This window comes from Heloderma suspectum, chromosome 3 (assembly GCF_057233095.1).
Source record: "Heloderma suspectum isolate Gila_16-S chromosome 3, 16-S_ref, whole genome shotgun sequence".
In the NCBI taxonomy this organism is placed as follows: Eukaryota; Metazoa; Chordata; class Lepidosauria; order Squamata; family Helodermatidae; genus Heloderma; species Heloderma suspectum.
In genome coordinates this window covers 155,445,490-155,462,756 of record NC_139460.1, presented here as the reverse complement: position 1 = coordinate 155,462,756, position 17,267 = coordinate 155,445,490, and the positions used below count along the sequence as shown (strand labels likewise).

The following is a 17,267-nucleotide window of genomic DNA, read 5'->3' as shown; positions in this document are numbered from 1 at the left end:
AGGGGAAATGTTAAAAGCAGTACTAATAAGGATCCCCTTAAAAAAAAACACTAAGTAGTTTAAATAAGGCTAATTCATCTAAATACAGTTCATAAAACAATAGAAATTGAGGATGTGGAGTCAAAGGAGGAAAACCAAAAACATTTAAAGACACCTTAGAACTTAAGGAAAAAGATGTTTTATCTTCTGTATGCAAAACAGTTTATCTATGTTTGCCCTCCCATCTCCACCCTGAACTAGGATGTGAGAAGTGATGCCCTCATGCCCAGTTTATGGGCTTCCTGGGGGCATCTGCATTGTAAAAAACACTCTTGGATATGGTAGCACATGCAAACTGCTTAATTACCACCCATAAGCCTATTCATACTGGGCTTTCTTATTATAAAGTTTTTAAAAGTTTGTTTTAGAGACTTTCCAGCCTTATGAACAGGAGAACCTGGAGAGCACCAGGTTGGGCAAGGCTGGCCTAGACACACACTAAATGGATTTAATCCCTGTGACACCATTTAAATGGGTTTAACTCCTGCAACATCTTCTGAAGGATCTCTGGGAACTTCAGTTTTCTAGAAATATTAGTGTTCTCTAAAATAAAACTCAGTACCCTCCAATTTCAGAAAATTTTAAAAAGAGTGAAAGGCCTACAACTTTTGTCAATTAAACTAGTTTAAATGCCTTTCCCATCCTTAGCGGAGACATGCCTAAGCTTCCCAATTGGGGGGGGGGGACCAACTTTCCCACCTCATCTTCATAGTTCACATAGGTTTATTCCAACCTCAACCAATGTTTTTTAGAATCATTCATGGCCCAATTTATAGCTTGTTAACTCTGAATAAAAAGAAGCAGATTTCTCTGTCTTCCTTTCTCTACAGAGCCCTCTGCAAGCATTTACTCCCTTATGCAATTAGAATCGAATGGAGTCCAGTACACACCCACTAGCTCCATCCCCTCTTTCACTTTCCTCACCACCCCATACACTGAAGGCCAATGTCTACAGTGGGAAGTCTGCTGTATTCATGAAAGACGAGGCAGAGCTAGCAAGTGCATCCTGCACTCTCATCATGCGATTCTTATTGCGTAAGGGAGTAAATATGTGCATAGGGCTCATGTCTCTCCCCAATTTGATTTACTAGAAATTCTGTACCAAACTGTTCAGACTTGCTCAGTGTCAAGAAGCCTGAACCTGGTCTGACATTTTACCTATTCCATATAGTGACTGGAATAGCAGCATCTATCTAGTGCAGCGCTTCCGGTCACATCTCATTGAGCATCCCCTTTAGATACATAGGAAAGGATCAGCCACATCATTGCCAATTCACACCTTGATAAAGTAAACTCCAGCACTGATTTTACTGTTTCTTGAGCACTTCTTGTATATGTGAACCTCCACACATTCGTCAATTGCTTCACAGCTATCAATCATGATCACTCTGACTAAACAACATAAAACATGGCAAAATGCCATTGAGTTGTTCAGATTTCTTCATCTTTGACCAACATGAGATGCTCCTGACTATCTAAATGACCTTACACAAAACTATTTCATCTGATACATCAGTATTGGTAGACCAGTATTCTGGTATAGGTTTTACTTTACTTATGTTATTGTGCATACTTATTGCTTTCCTTCACCATCCTGTTTTTTGTGTCATTTAATAAACACTGGATTCCTAAAGATTGGCTCCCCCTGCCCCAGCCCCATACTTGCTTAACACTTAAGCTATGGCAAGGGAGGGAAAGGCAGGCTAATCACTTGGCCAACTGAGACTAGGAGCCCTGTTGCCCATCTTCCTACTCCCAAGTAAACACCCTGTGATCCAAGAGGAAATTCACTCACACCCCAATTTGGGTTAACTAGAAGCGAGTTATGGCAGAAGTAGGGATATACAAAAGTCACTTACCTTTTCGCAGAATTGATTAATGGTGGGGAGGGAGGCGCTCTGTCCCTCCCCCCAGAATCCTCAATGGGGGGGAGGCGATCCAGTCCTCCCTCCCGGAATCCTGCCCAGCCAGCTCCGCTCCGCGGTGGCTCCGCAGAGCAGCCAGCCAGGGCCGTCCGCAGCCGGAGTTCCGGCTGCGGACGGGCTGGTGCGAACGCAAATGGCGGCTGCCGTAGCGGCCACCATTTGCGCCCAGCCAGGCTGCCGTGATAGGCTATGTAAGTATTTACGTAGCCTATCATGGCTAACCCCCCCCCCGAAAAACAGCATACGCAAATGGCGGCAGCTACGGTGGCCGCCATTTGCGATCCCTATTTTTCACCGTTCTAGCCTACGTAAATATTTACGTAGGCTAGAACGGCAAAAAAAAGGGGAACGCAAATGGCGTAGTGGGCACTATTTGCATTCCTTTTTTTTCCGCCATAATAGCTTATGTAAATATTTACATAGGTGAAAACGGTGGGGGGGGAAGGAACGCAAATAGCGCCCACTACGCTATTTGTGTTCCCCTTTTTTTCGCTGTAATAGCCTACGTAAACATTTACGTAGGCTAGAACGGCGAAAAATAGGGAACGCAAATGGCGGCTACCATAGCCGCCACCATTTGCGTACGCTGGTTTTTGGGTGGGGGCGTTAGCCGTGATAGGCTACATAAATACTTATGTAGCCTATCACAGCTGCAAGGACGCCAATGGTGGCCGCAGCAGCCTGGCCGCAGCCAGCCAGGAGACCAGCCCCCGGAGCCGCCGCCAAATCCACTGCATCCGCCCCAGGTAAGTTCCATCCCAGGGGGATTCCGCGGGGGGGCAGGGGGCAGGAGGCCGTTCTGCCATGGATTCCAGGAATCCGTGGTGGAATTCTCTGCCATCCGTAGGCAGAAGAGAGTGTAAAACAGGTGGATAGCGCATTGCCAGTGAGCTTCTCTGCAGAGTTGATGCTGAAATGGTGGTCTGCCATCTTGACACTCAGCACTTTGGCCTCTTTATAACTGTTCTGCCACAAAACAAATATATTTTTGCTGTAATTAGCGGTTACTGATCAGGGCATGCAAGAAAGAGGAGTTAACCCTTTCCTCCTGTGCTGCAGTGGCAGTATCTACATAAATCATCTCCCTGAAGCTGATATTCAGCATGGGAGGGAAGCTGTTATTGGCACTAATGGGAGCTTGCTTTCCACTACATATGCAGCTCAAGGATGGGGGGAAGCACAGAAAGAAAGGTGTAAGCCCCCAGCAACTGCTATTTACAGTTTTTTAGAGATACACACAATGCCAAATTATACATTTACTATCAAGTGTACTTTAGCCCTCACTAGCACAATGAGGCAACAGGATTACAAATGAATAGACATACGTTTATAGAAAATGGTTTCATATTACTAATGGTTCATAAATTAAGTAATTGTTATTATCTCAAGTGTCCTTGTTATTTATCCAGCAGCATCATGAATTTGCAACAGAATTATAAGTCAGCTATGTAAACCTATCTTGTTTTAAACAAAATTCTGGGCAGATTTCTTTTGAAAACATATTTAGAAAAGAACAGTATGCATAAATACCATTTGGTACATTTAGAAGTTAGAAAACTGGAAGACTGATCACAAGCAAAGCACACTCCAGTATTACACTATTAAAAATTGCCATGTCACGAACTATGTGAAATTACAAACTTAGTTGAAATGTGTAGAACCCAGCATCACATAGGGAAAGAAAATATACTGAAAAAGCTCTCTTCCAAGAGCACTCTGCTTCAACATTTAATACATCCAACTTAAGAATGTAGTTAACGTGCTGTACATCCTAATGAACTATTGTAATCTACCTTCGGGAGGTGAGGGATTAAACTGATAACGTTTGAAATCTTGTAATAAATAAAACTACAAATTGCTTCTTGAAATTTGAATACTTGAACAAATGCACATATTATTTCCCAGTCTACTAAACAGTGATTGAAAACTGTAACTAGCACTAAAAGCAGAGGTGTAAGAAGTAGGTAACACAGTCTGCAACTCCAGACCCTCATGATTACATTTAAGCTTGAACTGAATTGTCAGTGTGTACATTTTACATTTAATGACCATTTGATCTCACTGTTTGCATTTTTCCTTTATACTCATGTATGTATATACATCTGCTAACTGAGGACTACACTCCATTCATCTGATGAAGTAAACTCTAGACCATGAAAGCTTATGCCATGATCTATTTGTTGCATGACGGCTATAAATGTACACGAGTCTACTTTCTGCACATTTGAATTCCCTGGCACTATGAAAATGCTGGAGATAAAATATAAACGCATGATGGGATTTCATCCTAGTATTGTGTCCTGTAGTGATACAATTCATCATCCTGAAAGACATGGTTGAATTTGGACAGTATGTCCACAATAGTAGCAAGATCTGACAGCTAACCATCAAGGAAAGGGTGTTGGCTTGGGGAATCAATGCTACCCAACCACAGACTAGGGGAATAATGTAAAAAAAAAAAAAACATTAAAAAAAAACAAGGCAAAAACAAGGCAGTACTAAATTAAAGCCAATATCCCTCAGGCAAATTGCCCCATTGCTTCAAGCTTTCCCATGGCTAAAAACTGAAGCAAAAGAAATTCTATCCTGAAGAGGCTGAAATTTAATTTGGTAAACAGTAAAACTATTCTAATGGAATGAGTGAGGGATCCAGTTAAGCGGTGCCACAGTAAACTTTCTTTAAAGTGCTCCAAGTGCCACAGAACTTCAGAGTATGTACATATTTTGGCAGTACTGTTTCAAAATAACTATTGGCGTATTTATTGTAAGCAATGTAAAGAAAGGGCCAACAATTCTACATCATGATGATGAGAACAAGGCCTGCTCTAGGTATTAAGGTACCAATAAATGGCTATATTTCAGACATGTTTAATCTGTATTTATCTTTATGCCACAATAAATACCTAGGTTAAGTGGTAACACAAATCAGTAGATCCTAAAAATAATCAGGAGATGCCAAGAGAAACAAATTATTCTATCACCTTAGCTAGCATGAAGACATTTTTTTTGCGTGACCAACATAGATCATGCAATGCCACAGCGAACAACAAAAAACTAAACTATTTAGAAACGTCTCCATTTTGATACAACACAAAAGGGATTTGGTTACCTTATTAAATAGCTAATGGAAGCTACTTAACAAAAGTAAGTTCTGTATAACATTTCACATCATTCAGTCCCCAAAGTCATCAAGTCAACCTTGTCCGTTTTGTTTACGAAAGTATTTTCTCTATTCACAAACATTCCAACTTGAATAAAAGAGCACTTGGTATAGCGATGCAATTTTAAAGAAAACTTTCTGAATCAACAGTCAAATAGGGAGTACAGGAATAAAAAGAAGAAGTGTATATCCCCAATTCCATTAATCCAGGAACAATTGTTAACAAACACAAAAACCCTAGACTCATAAAGCTTAATTTATGACTATTACCACTGAATTAGCAAGTAGATGGTCGGTTCTTTTCCCACAGTAACCTCACCTTTTTTTAAAAAATGGAAAGCCTGAAATATATATATATATATATATATATATATATATATATATAATACTTTCTTACCAAATGTAATCTTAGTTTATTACTTAAAGAACATAAATCTATTATGCATATATTAGTGCATGAAACTGTATTGTGTAATTTACATACACATTTTATAAGTATCTTTTATTTAAACTATTACAAATATATCCACTATCCAGTGTTAGAAATGGAGCTGCAAGCAGCTATACACTATACCTGCGGCCCTATGCATATATAGCTGAGAGAAAAGCGAGACTTACTCCCAATTAAACATGCTCAGTACTGCTTTGGAAGGTATCTAAGTAAATCTTAACCCTCCACTGAAAGAAAAATTGACTGCATCAATTTGGATTTAGTTAAGTGTACCCCAAGAAGGCTATACAAATAAAATATCCGAGGAAAGGTATTAAGCATAACACCATATGCAAGTTTTTAAACAATCATGCCTTTAGTGAGACATTCCTTTCCAACGCACCATAGTCTTAAAGAGGTCATTGGGGTTCAATAATACCCCACAAGGGAAAGTACAAAAACCTACAAGAGCAGTGCACAGAGTCTAACTGACTCCACAGCTTTTTAAAACATCAAACTATTGTGCCATTAATGTACATAAGATAATTATAACAGTTACACAGGTTTAACGGCACATTTATCATGACTTATGAATTATTTGTACAGAAAATCTCATAGACCTTGCAACCACAGCACGTGCTGCTTGAAAAGCCTATGCAGAACCACATTTCATAACTGCATTAGGAGGACAGACAAAACTTGAAGCAGAATGGTGCTACGATTTTTGGTTATTGCATCAACCACAGAGATGATTCCTGTCCTTTTTCCTGGTGTCAGCAGGAGCAGGTCCTACCAGTTCTGAGGCTGTCTCTCTCAAGGTCCCAGGTCTGTGGAGAACCATCTGGTCATAGGTGTCAACACCACTTTTAGATTTATTAATAAGGAATCATCTCAAGCTTGGGATTCCTGTTTGAGATTGCCTGCATTATTATGCATTGAAGAAAGAATCATTGCCCTTCCTTTCTTTGGCGAATAACTTACAAGTGTCAAATCCTCTTGAAAACCAAATACATGGCTGTTCACATTTCCAGATTTGCAGGTAAGAAACTCAAGGGGAATGCCTGGGTTTTTTGCTTTTTTAATGTGCCAACCAGAATCAGGTCTTGATTTCCAGAGGGGTAGACGTGCTAGTCTGTTGCAACAAGAACACTGTAAAAACTAACACATCTATTATGGCATAAGCTTTGGTGGACTATAGTCTATTTCATCAGATTCGTAAAGTATCAAGAGTTTCAGGTATATTATACAGTACACATTGTGGGGGGGGGGGCGGCGGAAAGGAATTATAAACAGTGAAGTCAGAGGGAAATTGAATGCAGGCACTAGTCAGCGACAACTGCATTATAAACAGTGGCCATTCACAAAACCATTGTTGCAAATCGCACAAGCATCCTCGCACTAATAAACCTATTAATACATGCAGTGTGATACACACCCATCCCAATTCAAGCCTCTGGAGATACAGTTGAACATCTTGATAAACTGTAAGTCAGCAGTCTCTTGCTCTAACCTCCCCTCAAAGTTTCTTTGCTCCACAATGGTCATATTAAGGTCAGTGACAGCATCCTCAGAGGATGAAGTGTTCTCCTATTGGTTTTGGAATACTGCAATTTCTAGCATCAGATTTGTGTTCATTTATTTTTTTCATATAGACTGGCCTCTTTGCCCTATGTAGAATGCAGAAAGGCAATGCTGACAGAAGATGGCATATTGTACATTGCAAGAAGAGTAAATAAGGGTGCAATCCTATTGGGATAGGTAGCCGCCTCTGAACTTGGAGGCAGCCGACTATCCAATGCAGGGTGGGCCAAGCACGAAGGGGATCCTCTCCCTTTCGCTTGCGCTGGATTTGCAGCTAGACAGCTAATTTTGGCTAAGTGGGGACTTCGGAGCGAGCAGGGAGGGAGGCTGCACAGCGCATAGGAAACATCACAATGACGCTTTCACAGTCTCCTCCCCTCCCCACCCTGGGAACACCCCTTTTTTGCCCACTCCATGCTGTGTTTACACGCATGGAGATGGGGAATAAGCATGCTGCCTATGAGGCGGTGGGGGAGGGGAGCGCAATTTCTGAGAACTGAGCTCGGAGCCTTGGCCATCTAGACCCTGTCTAGCAGCCACTGGATTGCTCTCTAAACCTCTGAAGTTGTGACAATAGCAGGTCCTGTAACAGTGTTTCCAAACTAGATATGGGGACAGAGTTAGTATCTAGGTTGTTGCATGGTATAGTCCCTGTGTTCATCATGTCTTCATTACGTGGCTTGTTGCTGCTAGAGATGTAAAATTTCTGGAAAGTTTTTTTCCTTGGGTTTTTTTTTTTTGGGGGGGGGGAGAGAACAGAAACTTTGGGAAAAATAGAAAAATAAGCAATACTTAATTTTTTTTAGCACTCTTTACAGATCTAAAGTCACTTTGTTGACTTAGGACAGTCTTCCCTAACCTGGTACCCTCTAGATATTTTGGACTTCAGCTTACTATCAGCCTCAGGCAGGATGGCCACTGGTCAGATATGTTTATCACTGTAGTCCAAAACATCTGTAGGGCACCAGGATGAGGAAGGTAAAGCACCCTTTATGTTCCTAATGTTATATTTTCTATAATTGTGCTCATAAATTATCATATTTGAAAACTTTAAAAAGTGAAATCAGTAAATTTGTAATTATTGTCTGAATAAACTATACTTTAAAATTTGGTATATTAAATCTTAAGGTATAGTTTATTCAGACAATAATTACAAATTTACTGAGTTCACTTTTTAAAGTTTTCAAATACAATGATAATTTTATGAGCAAAGATATACATAACGTGTTTTAGGTTCCCAGTTTATGTCTGACCAGAGCAAGTAGTCCCTGAAACATCTGAATCATCCTAGAAGCAAGAAGAACTGGAAGTAGAGGAAGACAAGTCCAGAAACACAGGACTCTTGTAGAACAAAACCCAAATTGTCAAGAATGTACATTTCTTCCATATTATATGATATTTCACATGTTGGGAAACTGAGCATGACTTGGAGCATCCCAAAATGTTCATCAGTAAAAGATACACTGCATCAATAATTTTAATAAGAAATGGAAGAAATAACTATGCCGAGAATCTTACAGAGAGGATTAAAAAACATTTTTCCCCCACGGCTTCATTGTTTCCAGGCATTTTACATCTCTAGTCTTTCTAGAAAAGGCTTATTACATAGTTATTAGAAAACATGGGGGGGGGATTAAAAGCTTGATAGTTTGTAACCCAAAGCTGTTCAGTTTTTTGAAAAAAAAACAGTAAGTCCTTGGGAAAAAAACTGCTTTTTTCCACATTTTTCTGGGCCATCACATCTCTTATTGCTACTAGTAAGTAACTGTTTTAGGTTGTGGGGCTGTCTGTAAGCAAGTACAGGCCTCCAAGCCTGGGCCTATGGTAAGCAAGTTTCATTGTCCAGGACAGGCCACAGTTCACTGGTGATACATTTGAGTAGCATCAGCTGGGAACTATAACTCTCAAGTGGTGTTGTCATTTTCTCTTCTAGGTCTGTTCTGTAACACAATTATTCCTGCCTACTAGTCTGGTTTTGTCAATCTGTTTTTCACTTGGTTAGATGGGTACTGTAGTTTGAGAAATGCCTGATGTAAATCCTTACCTATCCAACAAGTCTGAACAGAAATGGTCGTATCACAGGGCTTGGCTGTAGACCAGGAGTACTGAACCTCTTTCAGCTAGAAAGACTAATTCAATCTGGGAGAAACTCTGGGGGGCTGCATTCCAGTGGAGGGTGGGGCCAAAATACCAAAATTTCCAGCAGATTTTAAAGCTCTTATTGCTAGTAACGAAGTCTTAGAGACATTTCAACCTTCTAGAATGGGGAAAAAGCAGCAAAAACCACCAAACGATCAGCAGTTGAGAGAAGGGGTGTGGCCATCTGAGGAACCCCAGAGGGCTGGATTGGGACCCCAGGTGGACCAGGTTCAACACCCACAATGTAGACAATGGCTTTTGTGGTGTGTTCCGAGTAGAAGTTGGCAGCATGTAATTATGTGCAGTGGTCAGTAGGTTGCCAATATAATGTGGTGCTTATATGTCCATCATATAGCTGCACAGTAGTGTCAAGAAAGTGAACCTGTTCTGTATACAAGTCTAGGCTCCGGTATATGGTGCGGTAGAAGTTACCGAAGCTCTGGTGAAGCTTTTCAAGCACCTCCTGTCCACAAGCCCAGATTATAAAGATGTCATCAATGTATTTCAGTGAGAGGAAAAGCTTTTGGGTAGCTGAGAACACATTGTTCTGGGTCAGCCATGAATATGGCGTACTGTGGAGCCACGCAAGTGCCCAAGACAGTACCACTGATCTGAAGATGCATGTTCTCACCAAAGCTAAAGTAAATATAAGTACAAAGTGGCAAGCTAGATGCGCTGCAGCCTCATCTAGAGCAATATTCCTGATGGCTTGAGGGGGATGTTGGTGTCTAGGGCGTCAAAGTATGTAGTACCTAGGACACTATTCCTTGGGAGACTGTTAATGGATTCTTGTTTCCTCAGAAGGTCAATGTTGACAAAATTCATGTTTGAAAAAGGTTTTGTAAATCTGTATGGTAACCATCCCTAATAGCATTTGTAGTAATGTTAAGAAAAGTGAACGATTTCTCCATTATAAAAATAGGTTTAAAAACTATTTTCACCCTTTTTGCTCCTTCCTCACAAGAATGGGAAATAACAGATTCTGGGCTAAGCACCCATAATTATGACTAGTAACAAATTTAAACAGAATTTTGAAGAGTCACTTTGACCCTTAGTGTTTTATGTACATAGTTTTTCAGTTCTCAGTCATTCCATTAGGGGTAGAATTGACCCTAAAAGCTGCAAGAATAAAAGCATTATCCTCCCCCACTAGTTTGGGGGTAGGGAGATTGAAACACCACATGGCAATTCACAGGTAAGAACATAAGAGCAGTCATGCTGGATCAGACCAAGGGTCCATCTAGTCTAGCATTCTGTTCACACAGCACCCAACCAACTGTCTGTGGGAAACTCACAAATAGGGCATGAGTGCAGCAGCAGCCTCTGCTTGTGTTCCCCATCAATTGGTGTATATAGGCATACTGCCTCTAATACTGAGGTAGCATATACCCATCAGGACTAGCAGCTAATGACAGCCTTATCCTCCATGAATTTGTAACCTCCGTTTTCAGCCATCCAAATTGATGGCCATCACAACACCTTGTGGTAGCTAATTCCATAGTTTAACTCTGTGCTGTCTGAAGAAGTACTTCCAGTTATCTGTCCTGAATTTCCTATCAATCAGCTTCATGGAATGACCCTGGGTTCTAGTACATTGAGACAGGGAGAAAATTATCTCCCTGTCTACTTTCTCCACACCATGGTTGAGGGAATACCTATAGCATGGAGATTTGGAAGACTAACACAATGATTTTACGAATATTTTTCGTTGCTGTTGGGGTATGTTTGACCCAACCTGTTGGCTAAGGATTAAATTTTATTAGTTGGGAAAGGGAGTGGGTGCAGATGAAATTAGAAACTATCAACAATGGAATAAATAAAAGAAATATTTTATCATATGGACTTACTAACCCAGATCATCTGGTATGTCGATCTTAGCATTATCATTCAGAAACAAGAAACCTCATAATTTAAAGAAAAAGCTGAGAAAATAAACATTCCTATAAAGAGTACCAATACATTTAAATATTCAACAGACAATATTCTATTGACAAGTTCTATGTTACTTAGAATTATACACAGTAATGCTACACATAATTATATGCACACTGATTCCGGAGTAAGCCCCACTGAGTTCACAAAACTTGCTTCTGAGTAAATATACATAGGATCAAGATGCAAATGTCATAGCAACTGTATGTCAAGTTAGCTTTCCCAACCAATGGCCTACTCTATCCCTTTGAAAATACTGTCATAAATGCAGTTTATTTCCATCTTCTAATCAGAATCACTATCTCTTAAAGAGCCCTAACTTCAGATTCTGAGCTTCATGGATTCCAGAAACTGAAGGTTTGCATGAACTGAAACAAGCTTCTCAACTTTTTCATGTGTTAAATGTGTTTCTTGATGTAGGTTTCAAAATACTCACATGCAAAATATGGAAATACTTGAGGCAACTGAAAAACAAGAGGAGCCAGAGGCTGCGTTATATAAAGTTCTTGCCACCAGGTCTCCCAGATTGCTCTCCTGAATCAACAACCAAAAGATGTTTTATATTCTGCAACATTTGAAAGTATTCTTCCAACATGAAATCCCAGAAGTCTGCTCAAAGGATGCTACCACTGAAAAAATGGGGGGGGGGCACTTTTGTGGATTCCTCCTTCCCTTGTACCCCAAGTCACTGCTCCAGAACGGTGTAAGGAGTGGTGCAGGTGGGAAGGGGGAATTAGGGAAATCTCCCACCCCTTTCTCCAGCAGGAGCCTTTGCTGGATCTCAGCCATGTCTGCAAACAGAAGGAGCCCTTCCATTTGCAGATGGCACACTCTGGATCCAACCCAATATTCTGTTGCTTAACAAAGCTTTAACTTCCTTTGTTCTGCGTTTACTCCTCATGTGTTAAATATAAAGAGTACTTAGCATGATGCAACAAAGTTTACCCTGCATACAAATATCTCAATATTCAATTTTTTAAAATAGATTTTAACTGTACAAGTAACTTCAAACTACATTTTACTCAGGTTGACTTATTACTGATCTTTGTAAACCATGCAGGGAGACTTTTTCAGCTGAAGAGCAAAGAAAGAATGCTTTTAATAAATACAATACATGTTCAGAATGAAAAAGTAATAAAAATATTGTAACTGACCCCAAATTATAAATGCACATTCAAAGGTTTTTTAAAAGATCAAATTAAGAAAATATTTAAAAGCACCTAAAATTATAATGAGTATCTTAATTCTTTGGCCATAAATTTTATTAGTAGCTGGTTGGATTCACACATAACACTAACCTATGGTATGGGTTGTTGAATTCTGAGCTGTTGTGTTGTGCAAACCCAGTCACACTAAGAAATCATGGTTCATTAACCATGAACAACCCAGGAAGAGAACCCATGATTTGTTGTTGGGTTGTGAACTCCGGGTTGTTTAAACCACTGCTTATGTGTGAACCCAAAACCATGGGTTGTTTTGCTATGGGGCAGGGGCCAAGAGTGGTAAAAAAAGAGTCACTCTATATGCCAGTACTACAGTGCCACAAAGGCATCTGGGATAAAGGGAGCAGTGATGTGGGGAGGAAAAAATTCCAGTGCTTTATTTTTCCATGGAAAATTTTCTGTTTCATAAGTTCATTAGTAACAATGAATGTATGCCAATTGCAAATACAGTATTAGGCAAGTTTGACAGTTTTGAAGTTGTAATTGTGTTTTTCAAGTGATTATCGCTAGCAAATATGTGAGAGGATACATACATGTGAGGGAATGCATATTTTGAAATACATGTATGTCTGTGTAAAATGGAACTAATAAGTAGTGACAGCAAAACTGAAGCTGTCCCAACAGCCTGTTAAACAGAATTGATCTCTGTTGAAATACGTCAGTGGCTGTCAGCATATCATGCACAGGTCTTTGGATTGCTAAAATTAATTAGAGCATCCTTCCCCAACCTGGTGCCCTCCAGATGTGTTGAGACTACAATTTCCAGCATTCCCAGCCAACATGGGGTACTTTTTTTAGCTTTGTTTACTAGATACAAATAAAACAAACATGTTAAATTAGATCAATTTCTTGCGACTTTTCTGATGCAAACTGATTTTTTTTTCCAATACGATGAAAGTGACACCAAATTGCAATTCAAAATTTTCCAAAACACCCACATCAATGACAGGGAGGGAGTGGGCCAAAGAGGAGGGAAACAAACAACCCAGAAATTAAGGAAACAAAGCCTGGTTCAACTATTGCCTGGTTTGCACAACACACCAGGCTCACTGTGGGTTGTTTAACCCTCAAAGAGTCCACAGTGGCCAGGTTCAGACAACACGCTGCAACACCATCGGGGACTGCATATTGGCCTCGATGAGCCAACCATGCCATGAGAACCAGCCCACTGGGTTAAATAAACAATGGGTTAGCATTATGTGCAAACCAAGTGTTCGCAATTCCTTTAATAAGATTCATGATGAAGAAAATACTAGCATGGAACTCTTGAACAATCAAGGAGTCATACACAGAGCTTTTACTATGATGAGACCTTCACAATCCCCAAGTCAGAACAATGTCATTGTGAAGCATTCAACCTGACCAGGAAAAAGAGAATGCAAATACACATTCAATCTTCATTGTGGAAATAGTAAAATCAGAATACTGTGCTACTCCTGAGTCTGTATCACAGGCATGGAATAACTGCAAAGAATGTGATTGCCCAATCCCTTGAAAAAAGTGATCACACTAGGCTGAGCTTCTAGTCATGCCTTTAGGCATTTGCCAAATGAAAGAACAAAGTCATGTCACTTTCAAAAACGTAGCCTGTGCTGTATTAAACTGTTTCATATAACAGCACACAGTGGACCTATGCCAGGGAAATGCAACCAACTGTTGCTTTCCAGCAAGTATGCCTTGCATGTCCCCATATGTTTACATTCATGCCATTTCCCTTCACACTTTAGAATGTTCACTGGAGCAGGCAATGTGCACAGAGCAAACATGTTTGCCACATAAACTATGAATTGGCCCTGATAATGCGAGGACAGAGAGAGAGAGTGTGTGTGTGCACGCACGCGCCAGTTCTGTTTGTGCTCATATAATCATCCAGATGTGATTTAATATTTACTGCCACCTTCACAAGAGTAGCAGCAGAAGAAAGAGGGAAGGTTCTACAAACAATAGCAGGAGGGGAAAACCACAAACTTCATGTAGCAGCCTCATCCTTTTGGGCCTAGGAATTCAGTGCAGACCTTAGATACCTTGTACTTTGTCACTTCCATCCCCTCCCAACAACAACTTTTTCCTCTTGGTACTAAATAAGCCTATTGGGTTACACAATACAACTTGATTCCTGAAGGTGATGTGCATTATCGTACCCTGAGAAGTCCCATTATCTTAAATCCTATTTAGGATTTGCTATGGACTTCACCACCTTCCCTGCAGTCAGGTGCTGGACCAGCCTGGCTCCAGCACATCACCAGTAATCAAAGGGCACATGTGAAGCCTGCTAGCTGCAGTTGTTATTTATCTGAAAGCAAGCAACTTGCCAAGAAGGTCTCAGACAGGAGACTGAAATGGCACCTTCTCTTTGAAATGAAGATTATAAAAGCCATACCTTCTCAGCAAAAAGACCAAAAGGTGACACCACCCCATGAAGAAAAGCATTTCTATTTGAAAATCCTCAAATACAAAAATAAATTGAAAAATACTTCAATCCAGCAGTAAGCACTCAAAACAATTCAAAAGTATCATAACAATCTCTTGGAGAACATGAATAGAATTAATGTTATATACAGCCTGATCCTATGCAGACTTAGGCATGCCTAACATCACAATACCAGGCTGGCAGACTCTGCTACTGGATCCAGAATGCACTGTTATTTTAAAATAAAGGAGCTGGAATATGAAATCCAAAGGCAGGTTGGGCAACCTGTATAGGTCAATAAGCATTTAAATTAATTTGGTTATATTTTGGTAATATACAAATAGTATATCTGCCACTGAATGAAGCGACACATCCATCTGGATTCCATCCCTTCCTAAACTAACAACTCTGTGCACACGTAATAGATCAGCACCTCATTCTTCGATCCCAAAAGTCCAAACTTTAGTTTCAGTGGGAAAGATATCTTCCAGGTCTTGTGATAGATATAACGTTTCATCGTCTGACATTTCCCATTTTGTCTGCATTCATCCTTGTTACTGGTATTTCCCTTCCCGACAGCCAAAGACTGTTTCAGGGCAGGAGCCTGTCTTTATTTTTGCTTACATTACTCTAATCTAGAGATCAGCCTTCCCAAACCTGGTGCCCTCCAGATGTGTTTAACTACAACTATTAGTCATGCTGGATAGGGATTATGAGAGTTGTAGTCCAACTCATTTGGAGAGCACCAGGTTGAGGGAAGTCACTCTGCTATGTAGATTTATAAGTCTATATAAACAAAAAATATACCTAAAATTTTTAAACACACATTTCACTATCTAATAGTCAAACAACACATTTAGCGGGCATTACGTTACTGCCAGCTCTTACCTTGCCTAATTTTGGAGGGGGGGAGTTAATGACTAACAATAAGAGCCAATGACCTTTGATAACCAACACATGGAAACTGATCATTGTGATTTCAGGTGTTCAGGTTATTAAATTATTAGTAACCTAATTGTAAACTAATTTATTATGATCTCACCCTAAAATAAGCACTCTATCTTCCAACTTTTGCCTACTGTGAAAAGTATTGCATCTTCACACTGACAAAGAGGCAACCTATTCCTAACTGATAGACCCTTGCAGGTAGTACGTCTGTAAACTCAGATAGCATATTACAATTATCTGGTAAGTGCCTATCCCACAACTGCTCACTAGGGACCAGTTCTGAAGCAATGTCTTTTCTCCAGAGAAATACCTGTGAAAAAAAATGTTATGTCAGTTTAAACCCACATGGAAATCCATGTTCTGGAACCAAGAGCATATCTTCCCTGCCAAAGTCTACATGGATTTTACATTCAACTTCTTTTCCCCACTTGTATTCCTCAATGGATATTTCAACGAGGGAGAATGGAATGGCGCTAGAATAAGCCCTATGTCTCAGGTTTGAGTGCAGACAAATCTTAATTATCTTGCTCAATGACAATGAAAGATGCAAATTCTCAAGCTTACACATTTTTTGTGACCTTTTGGTTGACCTAATAAAAGTATTACACTAATACGGACTTTGACATTCTCATTAAAAATCGTTCAATACTAACATCAATTTTCTTCTCTCCTAGTGTGCACGAAGCAAACATGGATTACGGGAACATAATATGGGGTGGGGAGCAAATAGCAGTAGCAAACTTACTTTGATGCCTCACATAAAATAGACCGCTTTCTGATATACCTGCTTAGAAAATGCTACAGTGCTGCAAGACATGGCCTGGGCAAACACAAGGAATACTATGCTTAGTCTGGCATTTTGTTATCTACCGAGATGGTTACAAAGAATGTAGAGCTCCATAGCTGAATCACCTGCAGCATATGGGCCTCGAAGAAATAAAATGGGTTCACGTTGAGATGGCAGGAAACCATTTTCTTAACTGGATGCTTATAGATTTAACAGGATTCACAGGAGCAGCAAAATAATACCTTTCTTAAGCTACAATCCTATACCCACTTAACTGATAACTGAACTCTGAACTCAATGAGACTTGCTTCTGAGTAGCTAGGCATAGGCTTGCACTTGTCAGAGCCAAAGTTCACAACGAAATAATACAGCATTATTTTACTTGCCCTACGAATGTTATTATTATAGATACCCGGGCTAGTCTGTTAGGCTAACAAAATTCACAAGGACAATAAGCAATATCTTCAGCAGGCGAAACAGAAATAGGGGTGGGGGCGAGGGCGAGGGCAGCTATCGATTCTTCCGTCAGTGCAAAATTTAGTTCTAATGGATCCAAAGCGCGGTCTTGTTTTAGATGCTGAAGGGCGGACAACTGTGTCGCCACACGCCTGTTATCGGCCCGGCCGATCACGCTGGAGGTGAAGGAATTACTGCATACGAGAACTGGCCCCGCCACCCGGATGTGCCTGCGCC

General features: G+C 40.2%; 1 protein-coding gene across 19 annotated transcripts in view; it reads right to left on the bottom strand.

The window, feature by feature from the left end:
- MYCBP2 (MYC binding protein 2) overlaps positions 1–17,267 on the bottom strand; it is a 198,523-nt gene that overhangs the window by 180,540 nt on the left and 716 nt on the right. The gene's annotated exons all lie outside the window — the stretch shown is intronic.